The following is a 26,454-nucleotide window of genomic DNA, read 5'->3' on the forward strand; positions in this document are numbered from 1 at the left end:
TGAATTGGAAAGTACCTGTTCATGTTACGATATATTTTAGCCTGCGTGATCGATTTTCCCATGTGGCAGTTGTAAGCGGATCTCACCTATAACCGTTCTTCCGTAGAATATGTAGAACTACTCTGAGGTGGGGAGACAGGCTCAGAATTGGATGCTATCCAACTATGTTATCAATCCACTAAAAATAATCACGTTGCCCGTGATCTTTTGAAATAAATAGAGTAACATTCCTTCCTTTACATAGCAGCAATATCCACTACAGTGCAATTCAACGTCTTGTCATCTCGAATTTTGGCTCAAGCCTTGATTTTCATGCTCCTTCTATCCGTATTGTTAAAGTAATACTTGTAAGAATATTCAAGGGCATGATAGGTTGCGTTTGGATTCAAAATCAGGACATTAGAACATTGTAATAAAACGCTACCACCAAAGCCATATTCTGTGTTGCCTTCATAATGTCTATAATAGCAGTGTGTTGAGGAGAAAAGACAGTATCAATCCTAGGGAGAGAGCCGTCGTATACTTGTTATATTTCAGCTTTTCCAAGTTTATCAGTATTAGTGGTTTCCGTGTTAAATACAGCAATTAAGACGTAGAGTGATGTAGTACATGGTAGTAATTATGAACGTCCTTGTATAAACCTACCGTCCTATATATAGGTTGGCTATGTTTGATCGCACATCAAAGATACATATTTCGGAAAAGCGACACAGTGACATAAGAAAATGCTATAGTGATATGATAACAATGTACAAATACAATATGTGTTTTTGTGTGACAAAATAACATTCATAAAAGATTAGCCATGTTTCAACAGATCTTGCTGAATGTCGGCAAACGTTCTCAACTTTATTAATATCTACAACACAGATATTCTCTCAAACAACTTCAAGAACAAGGTCCTTTACAGAAATTATTACTTGCCTGCGACAAAGCGCAGAGTGGTTCAACAAGATCAAAACTCAAAAGCATATGCCGTTCTTTATGTAGGAGAACAGACTACGGATTTCGGTAGAATAATATGTGCTGGATTAAAGAGCTTGTATGAGTATTTACACTTTTAGGCTGGACCACTTCTCATGCTTTCTTCAAATGAGGTCTATTAACTCGTACATTTCTAAACCGTGACAAGTTTCTTGCGCGTGATATCGTGATTAAGAAAAGACGCAACACATTCTCGTTACAAGTTAGAGGTTTTGAATTTTAACTTCAGATAATGGTTACTCTCTGGAATGTAATGTTTATCAGTAACGAACTCTCTGCACTGGATATCAGTGATTGGAATGTCCAGTAGCAAATCCCCTGTGTGAGAGTTGTAGTGGAGATGGCTGTTGAACTGTTGGTCACATGGTTTTAATTTGTCACTGTAGATCGAGACCCGAGGTGAGCTATAGAGATCATCAACCTCCGGAAGGCGGATCAGCTAGTTTTAGGTGTACTGTGTGCAGTGACATCCTGGCTGGGAAGTTGGACCTCTTGCGACATCTGAAGAGACACAAGGAAGATCGACCCTTCAAGTGCGATCACTGCGGAAAGGTGTTATGTAGCCGAAGCAGCTTGTTGGAACACCTCAGGATCCACTCGCTCCAAGTGGGCGTATTTTCTGATAAATGCTTTACAAAGAGGAAAATGCTGACAGGGGACACGCGATTGCATACAGGTGCGATTATAAACGAATGCCCAGTATCTCATAAAAATTTCAGGAAAAGGCCAGACGTTAAGCGGTCTCACACAGGCGATAAGCTATACCGTTGCAATGTCTGTAGCAAATCATTCATACTGAAAGTCAATCTCACCAAACATATGCGGACCCATACAGGTGAGAAGCCATACAGCTGCGGTGTCTGTGGCAAATTATTCTTAAAGAAAGGCATTCTAACGGGTCATATGCGGATCCATACAGGTGAGAAGCCATACAGGTGCAATGTCTGTGGCAAATCATTCATGAAGAAAGGCGGTCTAACCGAACATATGCTGACACATACAGGTGAGAAGCCATACAGCTGCCGTGTCTGTGGCAAATCATTCATAAGGAGACGAAAACTAACCGATCATATGCGTACTCATACAGGCGAGAAGCCTTACAGTTGCAAGTCTGTAGCAAATCATTCATACTGAAAGACATTCTAACGTGTCATATACGGACCCATACAGGCGAGAGGCCTTTCAGTTGCAATGTCTGTGGCAAATCATTCAGCAAAAAAGGCAGTCTTACCGTACATATGCGGACCCATACAGGCGAGAAGCCATACAGCTGCCATGTCTGTAGCAAATCATTCATACAGAAACGTAATCTAACTGAACATCTGCGGACCCATACAGGAGATAGGCCATACAGTTGCGGTATCTGTGGCAAATCCTTCTTACAGAAAGCCACACTAACCAATCATATGCGGACCCATACAGGCGAGAAGCCATACAGGTGCAATGTCTGTGGCAAATCATTCGCAACGAAAGGCATTCTAACCGGTCATATGCGGACCCATACAGGCCAGAAGCCATACAGTTGCAATGTCTGTGGCAAATGATTCATAAAGAGAGGCAAACTAACCGATCATATGCGGACCCATACAGGCGAGAGGCCTTACAGCTGCAATGTCTGTAGTAGATCATTCATTCTGAAAGGCATTCTAACGGGTCAAATGCGGATCCATACATGTAAGGGGCCATACAGTTGCAATGTCTGTGGCAAATCATTCATGAAGAAAGGAATTCTAACCGAACATATGCGGACCCATACAGGTGAGAAGCCGTATCTGTGGCAAATCATTCATAAAGAGAGGCAAACTAACCGATCATATGCGGACTCATACAGGCGAGAAGCCATACAGATGCAATGTCTGTAGCAAATCATTCATACTGAAAGACATTCTAACGTGTCAAATACGGACCCATACAGGCGAGAGGCCTTTCAGTTGCAATGTCTGTGGCAAATCATTCAGAAAAAAAGGCAGTCTAACCGTACATATGCGGACCCATACAGGCGAAAAGCCATACAGTTGCAATGTCTGTAAAAAGGATTCTAATCGGTCAAATGTGGACCAATACAGGCGAGAAGACATACAGTTGCAATGTCTGTGCCAAATCATTCATAATGAGAAGCAAACTAACCGGTCATATTTGGACCCATACAGGCGAGAAGCCATACAGCTGCAATCTCTGTGCAAATCATTCATAATGAGAAGAAAACTAACCGATCATATGCGGACCATATAGGCGAAAAGCCTTAGAGCTGCAATATCTGTGGCAAATCATACATAATGAAAGGCAGTCTGACCGATCATGTGCGGACCCATACAGGCGTGAAGCCAAACAGTGCAATGTTTGTAGCAAATCATTCATCCTGAACAGCACACTCACTGTTCATATGCGGACACACACAGAAAGGAAGTCATACTGGTGCAAAGTCTGTGGCAAATCATTCAGCCGGAAAGACACTCTATCTCATCATATGTGGACCCATACAGACGAGACTTTCTGTGGCGAATCCTTTAGCAGGTAAGACAACCATGCTATTCACATGCGTTCTCACACGGACGAAAAGCCTTACTCCTGCAATGTCTGTGGCAAGTTATTCGGCAGTAAATCCGTCCATGCTATTCACGTGCGGACACACATAGATGAGAAGTAATAATGCTGTAATGTCTGTGGCAAGTAATTCAGCAGTTAATCCGTCCATGCAAGTCACAGACGGACACACAGTTGAGAGGCCTTACTCTTGCAACGTTTGTGGGAATTTCTTCAGGTCACATGCGTACCCTCACAGGTGATATACCACACTGCTGCAATGTGTTCGGCAAATCATTCATCCAGAAACGCGAGTTAGGAGATCACATGCGGACACACTTAGGCGAGAAGCCATATTGCTGCAATATCTGTGGCATATTCTTCAGCATCAAAGTCAGCCTAGTAGTTCATATACTGACTGGCACAGGCAAGAAGCCAATCTCATGCAATGTTTGAATCAGGGTATTCAGCAGGAGATCCCACCTAGCACGTCGTATGCGGACTCACACGAGTGTAAGGCGCACTGCCGCAATATCTGTTGCAAATCCCTCATCCAGAAAACCGACCTACCAGTTCACATGCGGACTCACACAGGCCAGAAGCTATACTGGTGTTATGTCTGTGACAAATATACAGCGAAGAAGGTTCCTTTAACATTTCAGATCAGAACACACACGAGTGCTCTGTTTTGCGATAAAATGTTAAGAGAATCATTTAGGTTAACCACGCACATGAAAACCACACTGGTGAGATGCCGCACTCCACCGTGTTTCTTGGCAAATCGTTCGCACGCAGCACCACGCTGTCGGTTCACACGGGCGATACGGCGCACGAGCGTCACGTCACGTCGTGATTAAGCCGCACGTGATTTAATAACAATGTTATTTTGCTTAACGTCCCATTAACTACTACACAAGTGTCCGGAGTTCCACAAGACCTCCAATTCCGGAGATGTAGCAAGGCGCATGCGATCGCACACAGCAGAGAAGTAGTAAGCTCTTCAGCTAGAACAGCACCTTTTCTGCGACCTCATAACATACATCGGGGAGCGGTCCATCCTTTTGTACCATTTTCTCTGAGAGAAAATTTTCAGGTAACATAATGCTAGGTCCGTGTACGAAAAGAGCAAAGGTCATTTCATGAATTATCTCCTCATCAACCACAGATATATACAACCGCTTGTTCTCAACCATGGACGACCCTTTTTATGTTTTCGGACCAAAGTAGAAGTGTGCTCATCAACAATCGTTTGGGAGCCGTCCAGGAATTAATTCGGATGAACACGGAAGGATCCTATGACAAAGAAAACTGGTAAAAGACTAGAAGCGCATGAAAGAAGTATTCAGACTTATGAATAAACAATTCAAGGGAATTAGCAAGTGCCGAATCAAGTCATAATACGACGCAATTTAAGAAATTGTTGCTGAAACCTGAGCATATCTGTGCTCCCGTTTCCTACATGTCGTGTTTTCTTTTAATTATGAGTAGACCAGTAGCTCAAAACTGTACATGCTCCCTCGGCACTTGTACGATAATATTGTGTCTGTTAGCCGGTTCTGAATGCAAATTGAAAGTTCAACTTTAGTGCCCATAGCTATTCATGAATGTCACGTAATTCTCGAGGGGCGTCTTTAAGTAGGGACTCGTATGTTGAGAGCTGCAGTATACTTTTCTCCATTTTAGTTTACCTGGGGGCAGTTAATTGGCCTCTCTCTTTTCTCTAACGGGGCCACAAGGAAGTTACTAAATATCTCTTATATCTCAACGTTGCAAGTGTTGAAGAGACATAGTGAGTAATGAACCCTTTTCGTCATGTCAAACGGGTGTTTGCCTGTTCCAGGTCTTCAGCATGAATTGTTAACTCTTGTATCTCAGGGGGTGTTAATGGCTCTTCGTCACTTCCAGACATGATTATTGGGGTGTCAAGGAAGGCCTACATAAATTAAAAGCCTACATAATCTAACTATTTTATTCAATAAAATACAATGAAAAATGATGGCGGGTTTGTTAACAAATATGGCCATAAACAGTGTTCTGCGGTCAGTGATATTAATATAAAGCTGCGGCTGGACGATTTCGAGTTGAAATTAATATCCACCAAAAAAAAGTCTGAAGGGCTATTCACAGAAAACCAGTTTATGGTTAACTAGAAAACAACATGAGATTCAATCTGCTCAGCTCCATAAACAGTAGATGCGTTATGCATCCGATTTCTCGATCGTCTAAATATGAGGGAGTGTTTTCGATACCTTTTTAATTTAGGCCATCCACTGACTGTCCATCAGCATAGGACGAGATACCAGGACCCTGAATGGAATCTGAGAAACGTCGAAATGTACATCACTGAGCTATCATGGTCACCCACTATATTAATGTTTAAGGTTGAGGACCAAAGTGACCTATCGTTGAAGTTAATGGAATGTGCGTGATGACCACAGTGACCCTCAAAACAAGTGGACTTAAAGTGCCAGTGAATAATAGCGTAAAATTATCCAACATAAAATAGTGTTATTTGTATTGACTGAATGATGTTTCATGAACCGAAATAACAGGTTGAAGTCAGCGATAGGAATAAATTCATGAAAACCTGTGAAAAGAAATTCTGTTAACATTTCGTTATAACCTTCAGTCAAACCCCAAAATAAACTCGACTCATGTGTAACCCTTACATATTTTAGGTCACGGAGTTCAACTGCATCCACTTATAGTCCTGCTAAAATATAAACACACAAAATATTAAAACTCCTTTATAAACTACATGGCAAAAATCATGGGTATCCCATGGACTAATGGCAGGGTGCTACTACACCCTATGGAATACTATGTGCTACTGACTCATTGTGTCAAACAAACCTGTCATCTAGGAGCAGTTGACTAGCTACGTAATTTCACGATCCTAGCATGGGAGAGCAATCCCAAGAATCCCTTCCATGCACTTCAACCACCATCCTGCTTTCCACTGAAGGACACGCCATCGGCAGTCCTTAACACCTAGCTGCACTATGAATATATCAAGAAATGGAAATCTTAATATCTAAGGACAACCTTCTGACCCCAAAGTAATTATTTAAACGCTCAGTGGCAATACGAACTATGACTGTGTTATGGAAACATCGAAACTAGAATACATAGTCAAGTGTTCGGGAATGTTACTGAGAATCCACTCTTGTCATTTGCCTATGCAGTAGAATTGAAATTCAAATTACTCCCCATTTATTGTAACATAAATAATGTTATAACACGGGCCTCTATTTCCTAAGAGGTTCCGCCGCATATAAATGTGAACACCTGTTATCTCGTCAAACAGGTTTATACCTGCCGCTCTCCATTGGCTTACACAAGTGTGCAAACCGATCTCGCCACGGATGGCCTTTTACTACACCACAAATCTTCGTCCAAATCCTTGTATTATCACAATATATCGGTCAACATTATTGCCATCACGAATAATTTCAAGTCTAATGGGATGTGTAGAATTTGATATACATTTCACTGGTACTAATGGAGTAATTGGATGAACAAAGAATCCCTCTGGATATACGAACCTGTCCTGTGTTCAAACCATGGACCTTACCATATTTCAAAACACTCTGTCCTGATTTTTCCCTCGAGCATTTTTACAAAGAAACCTCGGCATTATCTACACCATTACCTCTGGAGAATCTACTAGGAGCATGTCTCACAAACTGAGTCGCATGGTTTCATAACTACATGGACAAATAGAACTTATCTACCACCGACAGTTATGGACAGTTACGAAGTTTCTCACTTCACTTGGAAATACAATAGTCCAGACGAATATGACACTGACTTCAACATAGACCCCAAACCTCAATACACCGAACCCCGAGCTATCACCTCCTGAAAAATGTATCGCAGACTGACACTTCACAAAAAGGCATACCACATGGATGGTAACTATTAATCATTCCATTACTTATTATTATTATTATTATTATTATTATTATTATTATTATTATTATTATTATTATTATTATTATTATTATTATTATTATTATTATTTCAAAACGTTTTGCCCCACTAAGGAGCGCGATTGTACTTATTTTGCAGATGGTTGTGCTTTCTTCTCTTGCCAGAGTTTCTTCCCTCTTTGTTCTTTATTATCTGTTCTTCCTTCTGTGTAACTGTGTACTCATCTTGGGTTCTCAGCAAAATGATGTTTGTTCACCAACGTTCTAAAGCTAGGCGTGTCCCATATAATTTCATCTGGTATGTTGATTTCTTGAAGGTCCTTTTCAATTTCGATTATCCAGTTATTCTGACTTTAAGCAAGGAGGCATTATTAAATTTTTAGTGAGTCTTTCATCATCTATTCTTTGAATATGGCAATCAAACTTCAATCACCTTTTCCAAAGATTGTATCTGATATTTCCTCAATATGTTGATATAATTCCGGAGACCTCCTATTCATCCACACTCCTATGCATACTGGGCCATGGTTTCCCTGAGGACTTCCCTATCTTGTTTTTCGATCATTTTAGATAATGATCTTTCTCGACTGATCAAGGTTTCTGACGTGTGTAATGTTTGAGTCTTAATTACGGTGTTATAATGCTTTAATATAGCGTTGCTTGATACTGATATTTTGTCGTACTTTTCCATGTGGTTCTATGGCCTACTTGTAATATAGAAATCTCTCTCTGTTTTCCTCATGATTTAATGCAGATTGTTGGATGATTTCCCCAAGTATTTGAAATTATTTACCTGAGTAATTTTGCGAAAATGAGTTACCAGATTTTGTTTGTGTAATTATCGAGTAGATCCTCCCATGTATTGGGTTTTCTTATATGAGTTTTAGATTCGTTTTAGATGCAATTGCACGAAGTTTTCCAGGGACTGAATTCGTTCCTGCCTATAGTTGGATAAAATAATGAGACCTTTTGTGAAGGCCGAACATTTGATATGAATTTTATGATTAACTAGCTTCACGGAAAGTGTCTTGAGGCAACCTCAGATGCTAAATATCTTAGTTATACTGCTGAGATACATTAAAATCGAACTCTCCCCTGTCTTCAACTTATTAGCGTTATGAAATCAATTATTGTTATTAGTATGAGATAATATTTGTAAATATTATTTGTTTTAGTGATGTAGCCACACGCCAAATAAATAAATAAATAAATAAATAAATAAATAAATAAATAAATATTGGAATTACTTACATGTACAAATTAGAAGTTGACCAGAACTTTCCAATTTGCATACTCAACTGATCCTACGTCTGTGGACATAAAATCTCACAAATTAACATACTTAAAATTCCTCTAAATTTCACTGCTATACTGCAAACATGTTCCTCATTACGTCTGAACAAATTTTGTGAGAAATGCACTCAATCTAACGTCCCATCCTTAAAAAAATATGAATAAATGTCGGTTATAACACAGTGACACTTCTACCATACGCAAGCATCGTAAATTTCTACTTGTGTCTTTTCAGCACAAAAATTAATAGCTGAAACTGTGATAAACATCCACTAAAATATTCCAAGGTGAAATCACACCTACACATAGCAAAATATACCATGCTACGTTGTAGAAGTTACTATAAAAATAATTTCGTGTGGCTATTTCTAGCCGAGTGCAGCCCTTGTAAGGCAGACCCTCCGATGTGGGTGGGCGGCATCTGCCACGTGTAGGGAACTGCGTGTTATTGTGTTATGTGTGGTGTGTGAGATGCAGGGATATTGGGGACAGCACAGACACCCAGCCCCCGGGCCATTGGAATTAACTAATGAAGGTTAAAATTCCCGACCCGGCCGGGAATCGAACCCAGGGCCCTCTGAACCGAAGGCCAGTACGTTGACCATTCAGCCAACGAGTCGGACTGTAGAATTTACTGGAATACACAGACTATATTTAACTCTTATCAGCTCCCATTTTCTGCTCAACTTCGTCCTCTATGTACAGGTTTGCTGGTTTATGTTACGCAACTTTTCATAATAATATTTTGCACTTTGATTATTTTATTTCTATTATTCACTTAATTTTAAGAATCTGAAAGACAACACAAAATATATAGCCTTGCAATTTACTGGACACTCTAATAATATGCATTCAGGAAAGTCGCCGAGACTAGAATCTTCGCCGTCCAAAAATCAAGGTCATGTGTTTAGTGGTTGAACACCCTCAGTGCTATCCAACATCCAGATCATCTCCCGTGATGACATTGAGACTCTCACAGTAGAGCTCAATCAATAAGCCACCAGTTACTGTATTTAGATTTGTGGAGCCTTCCAGCATCAACATGTGAATTTTTTGGTTGGTGACATCAAGAGTCATAATACAACATGGGGCTACCCAGGTACCGAAGAAACAGGAGAAGCTGGCGTAGAATGGACAGATTCGTGCAATCTATTTCCACAGCATGATAACAAACTTCCAGTATCATTCAACAGTGCGAGATGGAGGATGGATATTATCCAGATATTAAATTACAGTATCTGCGTAAGCAAACACATATCTCGGTTTTCAGCTAAATCAGTGGGGCAAACAATCCCTCATCGTCCTGTTATATGCCAGATATATGCTGCAATCTGACCGCAGACAGTTCCTTTTCATACATACATCTTCATTACAGACTTTTATGCCTTTCATCGTTCAGTCTGCGACTCTCTGTGAATTTACAAAACGCCACCACAAAATTCTGTTTGCAACTAGTTCTGTGGCCTCGTCTTAGTTCAATACATCTTACCTTTAAATCGTTAGAATCTGAGTGCCTTTTCGAAGATGATGTCATTTTAAGAAGGCTGATTGGGGGAAATGTATTATTTCACTGCACGAGAACATTCTGAATATGGAGCATTTTCCTTAATGTGATGATTATGTAAATATCGTGAAATTTTTCTCGTATCTCAATTCGCTGACGGTGAACACTATATACAAAAACTATTGAAATATTGAGAAACTATCGTGATCTCTTTGACAACGATCATTTGAGATCCGATACCGTCCAAGCTGGGGAAGATTTCTTAAAAGCGATATCTAATAACAGGAGCGATGGGGGACACTGATCTAAGGAAGGATAGCCAGAAAGGCTGGAGGTTTCTTAAACGTCTGAGTTGTAACCAACCAGTTACAGAGGGTCATGCGAATGTTACAGCTAAACAGATTGCCCACCAGCTCGTGGAAAATGGTAAACCTCACCAACAGACTTCAAAATGTTACGGTCAGAAGAATTAGAGTCTAGTCATCTTATGCGGCTTTTCTGTATGGCAGCCATTGGCAGTTGTAAGAGCGGTAAGGGAGTGGGGACACACGACATCAAGTAACAGCAGATTATCCACGAACCTACTACGCTGCCGTAGCATGGGAAGAGGTGTTACTCCCACGTGCTGCGTCCCAGGTGGCGTGTAGCGGGTTCTTACCTGGCTTTCCAGTCGACGTGAGCGAAATAATATAGCTCTCGCGGACCAAACACACAGATCTCTGTGCGTGGAAGACGAGACCAAGGGATGCTGAATTTTGAACCAAATTACTTGTGCTTAGTTCCACTATCCTTGTGATTAGTACCACAAACTGAGGAATACCATGGGTCTGTTAGAGGATCACTGTGTATTTATAGTACCCATCACTATGACGGAGGCTAACCCTTTGCCTAGATTCGGTTAGAGGATCCCAGGGAGATAAAAGAAGCTAACGTCGCTCGGGTGTTTCAGCATCTGGTTGTGGAAACATGGGTGTGCGTTCCGAGGAACTCCACCGGATAGTACGGGTCCCAGAGATTTGTACAACTATATGACGAACACCATGGGTTGCTTTCCAAGGAAATCTGAAGTCTAGGTTTTATCTGTCATTAGTACCCACTATGTGAGGAAAACAACGGGAATATACGGGTCCCTCAGATTAGTAACACAATGTGAGGGATACCATGGGATGGTACGGGTCCCTGACACTTGTACAACTATGTGACGAACACCATGGGCTCGCGGTCTCAGGATCACCACTGGTCTGTGTTTTACTTGTCATTAGTACGCACTATATGAGGAACACCAGTACAGGTCCCTGTGATTAGTACCAATATGTGATGAACACCATGGGATAGTACGGGTCCCTCTGATTAGTAACACAATGTGAGGAATACCATGGGATGGTACGGGTCCCCGTAATTAGTTCGCACTCTGTGATGAACATTACGGGATACTACGGATCCCTGTGAATAGTACAAATGTGTGAGGAGCACCACGGTATAATACGGCTCCCTATTATTAGTACCGCTATATGAGGAACACCAGGGTATAGTACGGGTCCCTGTGATTAGTACCACTATGAGAGGAACACCACGGGATAGTACGGGTCCCTGAGATTTGAACAACTATGTGAGGAAGACCATGTGCTTCGTTCCGAGGAGCACCACGGTATAGTACGGGTCCCTGTGATTAGTTACGCTATGTGATGAACATCATGGGTCCGCGTTGCATGGAACACCACTGGTCTAAAATTAGTACCCACTATGTGAGGAACACCACCGGATAATACGGGTCCATGTGATTAGTACCACTATGTGATGAATTCCAGGGGTTTGCGTTTTGAGGAAAACCACAGGTCTGCCGTTTACCTGTCATTAGTACCACAATATGAGGAACACCATGGGTCCGCGTTGCATATAACACCACTGGTCTAGGATTTACCTGAAATTAGTACCCACTATGTGAGGGACACCATGTGCTTCGTTCCGAGGAGCACGACGGTATAGTACGGGTTCCTGTGATTAGTTACGCTATGTGATGAATATCATGGGTCCGCGTTGCATGGAACACCACTGGTCTAGGATTTACCTGAAATTAGTACCCACTACGTGAGGAACACCACGGTATATTACGGGTCCCTGTGATTAGTTACGTTTTGTGAGGAACATCATGGGTCCGCGTTGCATGTAACACCACTGGTCAAGGATTTACCTGTGATTAGTACCCACTTTGTGAGGAACACCCCTGTATAGTTCGTGTCACTGAGATTTGTACAAATATGTGAGGAACACCATGGGTTTTCATTCCGAGGAAAACCCCGGGATAGAACGGGTCCCTGTGATTAGTACCCACTTTGTGAGGAACACCCCTGTATAGTTCGTGTCACTGAGATTTGTACAACTATGTGATGAATACCATGGGTTTGCGTTCCTAGGAAAACCACGGGTCTCGTGTTCTCCTGTCATTAGTACCACAATGTGAGGAACACCATGGAGAATCACGGGTCTGGGATTTACCTGGCATTAGTACCCATTATGTGACGAACACTACGCGATAGTACGAGTCCCTGAGATTTGTACAACTATGTGACGATCACCGTGGGTTCGCGTTCCCAGAAACACCATGGGTCTGGGGATCACCTGTCATTAGTACCCACTATATGAGGAACACCACGGGATTGTACGGGGTCCTGTGATTAGTACCACTATGTGATGAACACAATGGGTTTCTGTTTCGAGGAACACCACGGGTCTGGGTTTATCTGTCATTCGTACAACTATGTGAACAACACCACGGATAACACTGTTCCCTGAGATTTGTACAACTGTGTGAGGTACATTTTGGGTTTGCCTCCGAGGAACACTACGGGTCTGGGTTTTACTTCTCATTAATGCCCATTATGTGAGGAACACCACATGTGTGGGTTTTACCTCTCATTAATACCACAGTGTGAGGAACACCGCGGGATAATACGGGTCCCGGTGATTAGTACCAACTATGTGGGTAACACCACGGTATAGTACGGGTCACTGTGATTACTATTCAATATGTCAAGGAATACCGCGGGGTAGAACGGGTCCCTGTGAATAATACCCACTATGTGGGGAACACTATGGGTTTGAGTTGCCTATGGGTTGCGCCCTTTTGTGTGGAACACCGAATGTTTACGTTATTTTCTAGAAATACCGTTCTCACAACATAAGGTAAATGTCAAGAGTGTTAGCACGACTAGGGATGAAATAAGCAAAAGGACGACTTACGAATTATCCCAACAGAAGGCCGTCGCTGATTGAGGAAGCTCTGGACACAAGAGGCCTAGCGAATCAACTAAAATAAGCTTAATTAACTAATTGGCTGAAATAATAACTCAAATTAAATTGATCAAACAAAATTTAATTAGGTAAATAATTTAAGAATTTTCGACCTCAAAACTAATTTAAAAAAAATCAATTACCACTGCACAATGAACGTGAACACCTTTCAGAATAATTAATCAAGGATATCAATTGAAAATAAATTATTTTAACACTAACTCAAATTGCCAGGAGGCAGAAAATCTTTTTGAACAATAAACAAACGTAGATCAATAGAAGATTAAAATCTTAAGACAACTATTACGGAAAGAAAGCTGAAATTTCCGTAATGAATTTCTCGGTTACTCCAGGGCTGCATTAAAATTAAATTAAATCCACCAAAAAGCATAACTTCAGTTAACACCATGAAATCATCCGAAACATGGACATAAATCCATAAATAGGATAAATAACCCTAATATTCTCCAAGGTACGGTAGCTTAAACCAAATGAGTTAATCAAACTCATCAGAAAAACCTTCCATATGCACGAAGATCCACACCAAAAATCAGCTGAAAATCAAGTTACCAACAATAATTCGATACTCAAATGTCAAATTCAACACAGCATGGCCACGGTATGTTTTAATTCTGTTACACAGAGTGTAACAGATGACGAGCACCGAAATCAAAACAAGCACTGAAGTACCGAGGAAGTCATTAGAAGCCCTACATTAAAAGCACAATGTTTCTCTATTAGTAGCCCGACATTTGATTGAAAATATTATAATAATATACATAACTTGTTTTGTGCACAAAACCTTAATTAACTAAAGTCAAGAAGATAAACAAATGCCATAATGACCATTACAACTTGAAGCCCGAAAATATTACCATATTACAAGATTATTATGAGGACCTGTTTTAGGAAGTCAATTTCTTTTAAAACCACATGCAGAATTTCAATTTTGAGGTTAAATATCTCCGCGTATTAACACTATTAACTAATCCATTCCTTGGTAGCTTAGTTCAGTACAGAAGATGGATGCAACTTACTTACGAGGTCGAAGGAAACAAGATATATTAAATATTCTAAGAGGATAACCAAATGTTCAGGCCTATCGCCTAGATGGACAATCCATCATCCAGGGTCTAATTTCTCAACCATCTCCTCTTCTTGCATCATGATTTTCTACTCTTCTTAAGGCACAATCAGCAGAGAATAGGTTCCAGCGTCTTCAGGTTAAGAAGCAAAAATCAGAACAACTGCTATCTGCATTGTCGACTGACTACGACTGAGAAAGCTTCACTTCTAGCGCCCAGATAGCAGCACAACTTAGCTACCTCGCTGCTTAAATTCCAAGTCGACCGCTAGATAGCACACCATCACCAATTAGAGAAAGTCCATGGAATCCTGAAGTTTGAATACACGGTGGGCCAGACAAGAAAATGGACACATAATCAATATGCATCGTATCATCGCGAAGATTAATTTTAAATCCATTACACCGTGGTTCTTCTTTACTAGCGATAGGTACCTTTATGAGGGGCCATTCACCTAGATTTTCGACCTCTTTAGACACAAAGCATAATCGATTCAAGAATGTGCTTTGGAAGCAGCTCCTTGGTCAGTATATACCATTGTTATAAGTTAGCTTCTGGATAGGTGCGCCATTTCGGAGCGGATCCGCTGATTGTTTTAAGTTCATAATAATTGTTCATCGTCGTGTTCATATTTGTATTCGTAGGATTGATTATTGGAATTCTTCTTAATGTTTAATATTCGAGTTGGATCCGCTGATTATCTTGGTTTCGTATTAGTCCATTCATTATTCACAATCAAGATATGAATTCCGGTCAGAGGTTGAATATTTGGACATTTAAATTGTTTTTGCATTTCGTATCATTAAGGGCCAAGGAGCTAGATGCTAGGCCTCTTTAAACAATAATCATCATCACATCACGAAGATATGGAGTATACTTGGCTAATTGTTACTCACGTTGTAGTTCCGTCATGAGGAAGGTAATCACTATACAGCTCAGGAGATTTCTGGGTGTGGCTGTTGTATGTTGAGTGCAGTTTGAAATATGTACACACGGCCGAGTAGTAAACAGTCCTACCTCTGTTATACATAACGGAAAGGCGAGGTAAGCTGAGTCTCAGCTTGTAGGAACACGTCATTCCACTCGACGGCCACAAGCGTTACCAGATTCCCACTTTCACGGCAGTTTCATTTTGCTACATCTTCAGAGCTACACCAACAAAGTGTTTTATGTTTCCTTTCAGGTAAATTTCTTGCTGCTTTGGATTGCTCTTCCATTTACTGGATGCCACACCTTCAGTACTCTACCGACCTTCATACGGACCGGATTCCTGGGAATGCCCCGCTCAGTTTCCGGTGGGACATAGGCAACTACTAACGCAATTCGACCACGGCATACAGCCAGGACACCGGCCGTGAAAAGCTGAACCGAGAGTCTCAAAGAGATCAGGAAGCTCTGGAGCCTAAGGAGCAGGCAGTGGTGAAGTGACTGCCCGCATCACCAAGGACATCTTAAAATATCTTCCTTCCAACATATTTACACAAAACTCTAAATTCTCTTGGTTTCTTGCCTGTAGCTCCACATCTCCCTTGCTAGTGTCCTGGCCAGGCATAGTTCACCATCTTTCGGGTCCCAACGTGTACGCTCTGGATGCGCCTCAACTCGCAATGAGAACGAGACGCCCCGGGAATGCGGAGCCGCACAGCAGCGCGGCCCATCTTCCCTCGGTCCGCACGAGGCGGGACCTTCACTTTCATTGCGCCTTTAGGTTTAGTGTCAACCCAATGACTCGCGCACATGTTAGACTCCTTGGTCCGTGTTTCAAGACGGGTCGTGAAATTAGCCGAAGCTTTTGCGCCGCTGACGCGAGTCTAAAAGATTCTTTTGTCTGAGGCATCCCCAAACCAACAGCTGAGCGGGGCCGGAGTCGGGCCGGAGGTCCGTCGTCCATGCCACGCGCCCTCGCTTGTCAGGGGCTGGACGTCTGCCCCGAAGGGCGTCGAATCAACTCCGCGCACACACACACACACACACACACACACACCGTCGAGCCGTCGGCCGGAACACCGGGGGTCTGTCCGACGAACACGCCTTATGACGCGGACGAACAGGCTACACACCCAGGCCTTAGACCGACACCCAACGGGTCGCGACGTCCAACGAGGGGAGAAGTGCGGCCCACCGACCTCCCCACCACTACCCGGCCGAGTAGAAACCTGTTACCACCCTGACGCCGGATTGCTCCGTGCAGGGGGACAGACCCATCTGGCCAAAGCAGGGGAAGAGGCGCGGATAAGGCTTGAATCTCCCCGGTTGAGGTATTTTCGGGTTTCTCACGTTTACCCCCGAACGGTTTCACGTACTCTTGAACTCTCTCTTCAAAGTTCTTTTCAGCTTTCCCTCACGGTACTTGTTCGCTATCGGTCTCGTGGTCATATTTAGCATTAGATGGAGTTTACCACCCACTTACGGCTGCATTCTCAAGCAACCCCACTCTAAGGAGAGATCCTCCCGGAAGCCGCAGCGGTCTCTACGGGCCTGGCACCCTCTTCGGAGCGTGGCCCCATTCAAGAAGGACTTGAACTCGCCGCAGGTTCCCGGTTAAGTGGACCCTCCCAAACACCACATTTCCCGGCAGGGTGAACCTGTGAGATTCGGTGCTGGGCTCTTCCCTGTTCGCTACTAAGGGAATTCTTGTTAGTTTCTTTTCCTCCGCTTAATAAATATGCTTAAATTCAGCGGGTAGTCTCGCCTGCTCTGAGGTCGTGTTTGGCTTGTGCGTGTCGCACAAAATGTTCGGTCGCTGCACACACAGCACACACTTTCGAGCTTGGTCGCGGGGCAAGGGCGGCGAACCGGCGCCAGCAGACACAAAGACGCTGACCAGTGCAGGCTGCGAATTAAAAATGGTCCATTTCAAATACCAAGACCTTTCTTCGAGTACTTCCAACAGTCAGAGAAGTTTAAGCAATAAATTAGATTAATATTAGGTGCCACCTGTAGGTGACATTGGGTTTTGATAAGTTAAGAAAGGATTTCAGCTTTGTCTTTCCACAAAGAGAAATGACTCTTCCTGAATGATTCCTTTTTGATCACATGAGAACTTGCTTCACAATTTGTTACTCCAAATGCAATGCAGAGTAATAAAGAGCCTCAATCTTGATTCGCTTTGTAGCTTTTTTCTTCACTTTTGAAGGGAATTTGACGATGCACACTTTCTAGGTCAGCGGGATGGGTTTTAGAGGTCGATACAGTCATTGGGTTCTTAACCAAAATTGCCGAGCTATTAATCTCTGTGGTGTATGATAAGAATTATTAAATGAAAAATCGTGTACGTGTTGTTTGAAACCGAAATAGATAAGTAGCTCTCAAGGTTATCACTCCCTTCACCAAAAGCAATGAGATACGTAAGAGACTAACATCATCACCCTAAATCGAATTGGTGAGAGTTGATCGATTTGGCTAAATTTGATGAGAGGGGGAGATAAAATGATAGCACCCAGCACTTGTTCAGCGTGTGTAGCCAGTAAGAACGGTAGGGGTAGGCCAAGGTGTGAATATGACAGGCAGAATAGAGCAGAAGTAGGGTGAAGCAGATATGTACAATTAAAAGTTTGGTACAGAATAGGATGGCACGGAGGGCTGCACCAAGCCAGTCAATGGGCTGATGACTCAAACAAAAACAACAACAAATGTAGGAGGACATCGCAGAATTGTCGGCACATGTGTTGAAATGTACAGGTGACAATTTTCAGAAATTATGGAGGACTCCATCCCATTGGTTTGGTGAGTGCCCGGACCCTACCCATCCAGACCAGTGGTCTTGTCATTAGCCAGACCAGTGGTCTTGTCACTATCCAGACCAGTGGTCTTGTCACTATCCAGACCAGTGGACTTTTCAGTAGCCATACCAGTGGTGATGTAACGTAGGGTACTAGAATCCTGAGGGCAGCTTCCCGGCTTTAAACTTGTGGTATGCCCCCCCCCACCCCCACCCCAGGCCGCCTTGGTGAGTAGTCATCCCTAAGCTTTTCTCACCAGCCGGACCTAACCCATCCAGCCAAATGGTCTTGTAAAGATTCCTAAGTTGGCAGCCTTGTGTTGCCACTGTTCGAGCCACGCCATATTGTACCTGTTCGTGAATGGTGGAGATGGAGATGTGTTTACACATAACCACCTTAATATATTCATTGGGCTGTATAAAATAAACCCATTCATCTTGTTGCCTGTAAATTATCCTGTGCCTTTCGTCGGAAGGAAGATGATCGGGATCTCCTTAAGTGTTCTTCACACAACATTGATCGAGGATGCCATGCAGCCTACCAGTAAATATTGGCTGTATTGAATTTGCACAAGTTGCTTCATTAATTGTGTTTCTCCAGATGGCATATCATCTCAGTTCTTTTATGAATGAATGTAGTTGGAGCAGAATGAGTGTTGTCCTTTAGTAAGTTTGCAACACAGTAAGAAGCTGAACCACAGCTTATAACTTACGTTTGTTATACTGAGTAACGCTGCTTAAAGGGCTCATTTGTTCATAGGCTGTCTGAGCTTGGCCCGTTACTCATTGTATTTCCCCCATATTATTCTCTTGGAATCCTGAAAGTTAACTGTGAATTATCCTGTTTCAGAAAACAAGACGGCAGGAAGTGGGTACTTTAGTTGTGATTCAAATTTTGCTGTAATTTCAAAATGAATTGATTATAATTTTTACGTTAACTTAGTTTAATTAATGAATATAATCTTTCCCGCAGTATCAAAAATGTGTTTGGAATAATGAAATGTGTATAAACAAATCAACTTAAATTAATATGACATGCATTGTGAGATTTTAGAAATCTACTCAATAATCTCGTATGGTAAAATGCGATCAATCATGAAGTTTATTGTCTTAACTTACATTTCCATATCCTCGTCCAGGGATTCAGTGCCACAAACAAGACAAATCATGAAGGTATGTAATATATATGTAACATGTATCACTCATATGTCTTCCTTTTCCATATCATACCAATATTACGTCTTATTTACCTGTAACAATACTTAACATGTTTATAAGTAAAAACTCTCCCTTCGGCAAACTCGTGTCTATATATATGCTTCATGGAGATTTAGAGAAGAGGTGAAGCTCGTTGTTTAATGAAACCGGTCTCCGCTGGAAATAGTTCCCCCTACACGTGACAGCTTACACTGATAAAGAGAAGGATCATGGAGGATGAGAGCTATCCACGGGCTTTTGTCTCTCTGTGTCTCTGCTCGTCTGATAGCGATCGCATGATTTCATTGGTACAAATTGAAACATACAAAGCTCGGAGTTTCCATGGCATGATGTAGCTGGTCTGAGCACAGTTGCTGTTGCTGTATCAAAATGAACAGCAATGCTGAGAGACATGTTAATTAGCAAAGTAGGGATGAGACGCTGGCTATGGCAGCTTTCCAATAAAGGCATGTAGAGAACTGTAAAAGCACCCTTAACTCTTCGTTGGACAACTCGCTGATGTATCCGAAAAAGTCTCCTTCGCTTATTCCACCTCCTCATATGTTTGGATAGGCACTGAACAGCTGTTACTTCATTTTGAAACACTGACACGGACTGATATACACTTCGCTGTGCAAGTCCGTCAAAATGTGCAACACGCCTTGTTCCTAAGATTCCTGTAGGTTGTGGAACATGTGTATGAACACTGGTTGCTGCGGACAGTCTTCTCTCGTAATTCATGTGCATTCCTAGATAGAGTCGTCTGACTGGTAAACAAATTCTTTCAGCACGTCCTATAAGTAGGTGTCTACAGGTGTGAGATCTGGAGTGCCGAACAAAGGACCTTTGTGAGGTAACACGTGCTGTACCAAAGAACATAGACATGTGACCCCGTGGACACCTTTCATGTTACAATGACAAACCTGATCCTCATAGCTTGTTTGTAATTTCAGCATTGTTTGTTTCTTTTACCTCAAAATGTATTTGTTAGTTCTTTTACGTCTGAAGTTGTCTACCAAGTGATTGAGACTGATCCACACGTTCATCTTATAGGTTTTTTTTTACACAAGTCTACGTACTTGTGAATGTAACAGTTATTGCGAGAGAAGCAATTAGCTCTGTAACACGTGAACTAGCTGTGTATCGGCCATCACTTCCTGCAGCTTGTCACACTCTCTCTTCCCCGTATAACTTGGAAGGAGTGATAAGGTAAGTCTGTAAGGCTTCGTGGCCTCATTAAATTTCATACCTTTAATGTTTACCTCCTTAGAAACTGAGTCTAACCATCGTCGTCTTAGTCTGCTACTTCACTTACCCTCTATGGCTGAGTCCATTATTCCCCTCGATAACACATCCTCCTACATCCGCCTTACATGATCCCAAAAATACGCAGGTTTACACATTTATCGAATGAGTTCATTCATAACTTGGCCTTTATCTCCCTTCATTCTGAATAATCTCCTGCCATTGTCTCCACCTGTTTGAACCAGCAATCATTCTCACTCTGTTCATGTCTGTTACTTAAAACTCATGAATAAGATACCCCACTTCCAATAATTTTACTCCCTTGCAGCAAAGTTCCTCTGAAAACAGGCCGATGTAGAGATACTGTCTCACAACTGCGAGCTACTTGCAGTAACTTTTCACAAGCAGGGCCCTGACTCACAGTTTTCTCGAGATGTCCACTCCTATTCTGTAGCAACTGGTATCCAGAGTCTCAGTTCCATTTACCAGGTCATTCAGCTGTTGTTCCTGATTCATAAACTGACTACAGTAACCTACACCACGAACTATTAATATAAATTTTATACCATGATAACAGGTTTAAGACTTAGTAGGATAACTGCAAGGACTCTCTAGAAAGTAGGCCTAATTTTCACAAGCCCACAATTCAGTAAAAGTGGTTGTTAACATACTGAGTATCCGTTCCCATTAAAAATATTAAAATCGTATGATCATCATGCCAATATTTATATTAAATTTTTGTGTATTCTCAGTGTAAATTCAGTTTGTTAAAAAGGTTGTTTGAGGAGAAATATTCTCTTCTCTTGCGTGTATACTTTATTTTATTGATAAAAAATTTTTTGAGTGCCTGTAGATAATTGTCGATGCTCGTTCTAAAGGTTTATTTATTTATTTAATCGTATGGTGATTATAACTACAAATTTATAAGTCCAGGTCCAAGGGTTTCAGCCACTCTACAGCACTTTCTGAAAGATAAAACAGGTCGCTGGGGCTTCCGGAGTAGGCATGAAGAGGGCAGCGCGGGATGACATGGTCCATGGTCTGCTCCTCTTCATTGCATTCACTAATTGGAGAAACCATCTAACCCCACTTATGGCGTAAGAAATTGCAGCGTCCATGCCCAGTTCTCAGTCTGTTGAGGCGACACCATAGTTTTCTTGGGAGGTCGAATCCCTTCATTTTCAGGGTTGGATTTAGGTCATGAGCATTTGTTCCAGATGTTGAAATTGACCACTCATCCCGCCAGCTCTTGTTTAGATTAAAATTATCCCTCAAGAGTCGGACAGCCAGTATACTTGCTGGTCTCCTAGATCGAAGTCGTCGTGGCGATGGGTAACAAAATTCCTGGTGAACTGGTAATGAGGGAGATGACCAGATCTTCTTTCCTTCACTCAGCAGAGCTTCCTTTCTCCTCAGGTGGGGTTGTGGGATATGACTAAGTACGGGTAACCAGTGGCGAGGTGTTTACTTTACAGTACCAGTTATGCAGAGCATGGTATCATTCAACTTAGTATCCACTTTATGCGCATGTGCACTTTCCAGCCATACTGGGGCACAGTATTCTGCTGCAGAGTAGACAAGACTGATACCCGTTAATCGTAAGCAGTCAGCCGAGGCTCCCTAGGAACTGCCACAAAGCTTGTGTAGGAAGTTATTCCTTGTAGCGATTTTGTGAGAGAGCTTGGTGAGACGTTCTTTGTAGCTCAGATTTCTGTCCAGTGTGACTCCTAGATATTTCGGGAACGGGTTGTACTTTAGTTTCTCACCAAGGAATAAGACAGATGGCTCATAGTTTGCGAGTCGGTTGCTGAGATGAAAACATGAAACCTCGGTCTCGGAAGCACTTTGGATCAAACGCCAAGACTTGAAGAAAGTTGCCGTTTTGACCAAGTCTGCTGAAGGAATGCCTTCTCCATCCACAAAATTTCTGCTTTGAGCTACCAATGCAATGTCGTCTGCATAGATGAACTTAGTAGATGTGGTTGGTGGTAAGTCAAGGATGTATAGGTTGAAGAGAACTGTGGCCAATACTGATCCCTGTGGCAGACCGTTATTTAATTTTCTTTTCCGGCTTTTAGAATCACCTAGGAATATTACAAACTCTCTCTCACAGAGCATGTTGGAAATTAGGTTTGCAATTTCGAAGCAGGGAATTACTCCCAGCACTTTAAGAATTAGTCCATGTCGCCAGACAGTATCATATGCACTTGTCGGATCAATAAAGACAGCTGTTGATTTTAACTTCTTTTGGAAGCCTGCCTCGATGTGAATGGTAAGAGACAAAACTTGATCAGTGTAGCTACGACTTCTTCTGAAACCAGCTTGCTCTGGGGTAATTAGAGCGTCAATGAGTGGTGCTATCCTAGTGAGGAGGACTCGCTAAAAGACATGCAATTTAATATAATCTTACTAACTGCCTTCAGAGTAATTTACGGAGAAATCCGTATACAATGTTGAATATCATAGCGAAGCACGGGTACATTTGCTTGTCATTATATAAACTGTGTTATAATTATGTGTTAATGTTATAATTAGAAATTTTCAGCATCTCAAATTTTACCCTGTATCGGTACATTATCTTCTCGACTTTATATTATATTATGGAAAAGTCTGCGAATTTCTTCTGAACACTCCCAGACACAAAAGAATATTCAAGGCAGTCAGCAACCACTGCACGTGAATTTAACAGAGATTCTGGCACATCACTTCATGCCAGAAGAAAATCCTGAAGACTACGTGCCATGTTTGCTGCCTGCACAATAGTCAAAGTCTATTGAACACTTTGAGGCACATTATCCTCTTGCAACTCATCATCATACGGATTCCCATCACTTACAATATCTATTGCTTTAGAAATTGATAAGTTGGCATATATGTCTTTTATGTTACATGTATGCTACTTTGTGTTACTTTCCTCTAATTCAGAACCCTCGGTTCTATTGCAAAATTCATTTATGTTGTTCAGTACAGCTGTCAAAGTGAACTTAAAATATTTCTTAAAAAGCTGGATAAAATTTGCCATCAGGTAGGTTGGACTATTTCTAAAATTTACTATAAACTTACGGGTGTGTTCATTTTATGACCTATGAAAAGGGTAGTTTAAATATTCTTTTATGAAATTTATGACAGCAAACCCTCGTTAAGACGTTCCTACAGGGGACAACAAAAAAGAACGTGCTAAGCAAGGAAACCTACTTCTCTATATACGAATAAAAACTATCCAACAAGGATACAGAAACAATAAATACGACTTTTCCCGACATGAGGGCACTTTACGTTGTGTAGCCGCGGGTACAGTGTAAACTATACCATATCTAAAGATGAGAGGAAAGTATTATTAAAAGGTGTGAAAAAGGCGAGAAAACAAATATGAAAACCTTTTCTGCTGGGGCTCATAAAATACCAAATGCCCTGAGTAGGGAAAATAGGCGGAGCTGGCACACGGGCTACTGCGCAAGATGGCCGCGACGCGCAATCCACCTCTAGTCACGCGTTATGTCCTCTGAAACCTCCAGACAATAGGATGCCGTTATCTTATGGAATAATGTCAAAAGAGGCTACTGGAAAGGGCGCCTGATTTGAGAGAGCATGTGTTAGCGAACACGGGGTCTTTACCTCAGTCTAGACTTGTGTGCTAAGATGATGTCTGTCCAACTCTTGTAGGACACTTCATTCCGATGTGGTGGGGTTCTAGAATAGTAAAGCTCTTCCAGGGGCACCCTTGCCTTAGGTAGGAGTCGAGTAACCTGTGCTGTTGTTTTGCCTGCATTGGCCAAATCACGGGGGTCTGTATCTGAGTCTAGGCATGTTGTGTGCTAAGGTGTCGTCTATCTAACCTCCTTGGCTAACTCTTGTAGGGGGCACTTCAACCCTAGGTAGCAGAGTAAATGCCACTCCTAAGGATTCGAACGTGGAGTTGACATAAATTGAAAAACTAAAGAGCTTAATTGCATTCCAAATATCCTCGCCCGTATTGAAATATGTTTACGATGGAGGTATACTGACTACAGTAAATGACTACAGTGTACATGTCAGCGGAAATAATGACTTTGCGAGCTAAACTGTACTTTTCCAATCTGGTGTTGTAAAGGAATGCGACAACGTGTTATGACGCAAGACATCTGACTTGAGAGAACCCGGAGTCTTCAGCTACAGGTCAAAGCTTGTTCGGTTACGTCTCAAAACTCACGAGTCTCAGAACTCACGGGCTATAATTAGTAACAAATAGTATCAAAACTGACGACTACAAACTGGTAGCTAAAGTAAACATTCTAATGAGCCTCAAAATTCACGAATCCTGACAGCAGGTGCTTGCGATGACTGCACGAGGGATGAGGTGCGCGGTGACTCACGCTTCCCTTCAACCCATGTTCTTCCATCGACTTAGGGCAGTCATCCTGGTAGCAGATTGCCTATCAGTTGTTTATCTAGTCTTTTCTTAAATAATTTAAGAGCCCCTGGGGGCCCTTTTTAGTCGCTTCTTATGACAGGCAGGGGATACTGTGAATATTATTCTGCCACCCCAACCCGGGGGGAAAAATAATGGTTAGTGAATGAAAGAGACCGAGGTGTATTAATATCATTATTTTAAAAATATTTTGCTGTTGTCTTAAAGTTAATATAATACATTTCTGACCTTTCACATAAATTTTTAATACTGGCATGTGGCCTCCGGGGAGGTCTGGTGCCCTGGGGGCCCTTTTTAGTCGCTTCTTATGACAGGCAGGGGATACTGTGAATGTTATTCTGCCACCCCAACCCGGGGGGAAAAATAATGGTTAGTGAATGAAAGAGACCGAGGTGTATTAATATAATTATTTAAAAATATTTTGCTGTTGTCTTAAAGTTAATATAATACATTTCTTACCTTTCACATAAATTTGTAATACTGGCATGTGGCCTCCGGGGAGGTCTGGTGCAGGTCTTTAGAGTTTACCTGCACGTCTGTGAGGATGAAGCCCTACCTAAGATGAAGTTCAATGCTGAAGACGGCACGAACACCAGTCCCCGAGCCATAGGAATTAACTAATGAAAGTTAAAATCTCCCACCCGACCGGAAACCGAACTCGGGACCCCCTGGACCCCTTGGACCAAAGGCCAGCATGCTAACCATTTATGCATGCAGCTGGACGACATAAAATTTAAGTAGGTGTATTTCCCACTGCTAGTTAAAAGAAACTGTCAGTTGTTAGTACTGGGGTTCAGCTCCATAATGCGCCAAAAGGCGGCATTTATTTGAATAAGGAATTTTATTTAGAGATATTAGATGTCAAGCCAGTTAATTCACTCATTTAGTTTCAACATTTGGAGATTCATTTGGAAAAAGGCGTATTTCTAATTTTCGTAAGCGTTCATCAATTCGCTTACTTCAATCGGTTATCTACCAGGTACATTTAAACCGAAAAAAAATATCCGTGTCGCATCCCATTATTCCGCGCGATATAAATTAATGATATCTGAAATTCAAGCGATTATTTTATTTGATTATTTATTCGATTATTTAAATAATCGGATGGAAGTTATTTGATTATTAAAAGTATTCGATTAACCCATCACTAATAGGGTGGACATTTAACCATTCAAAGAAGGACTGGCCTTGCTCGTGAGTTTTGAGACTGGCGCAGGTAGACAAACTTACTCTTTCTAATCCTCTTCCAGGAATTCGTGAGTTTTGAGACT

The sequence above is a fragment of the Anabrus simplex genome, chromosome X (assembly GCF_040414725.1).
Source record: "Anabrus simplex isolate iqAnaSimp1 chromosome X, ASM4041472v1, whole genome shotgun sequence".
NCBI lineage: Eukaryota > Metazoa > Arthropoda > Insecta > Orthoptera > Tettigoniidae > Anabrus > Anabrus simplex.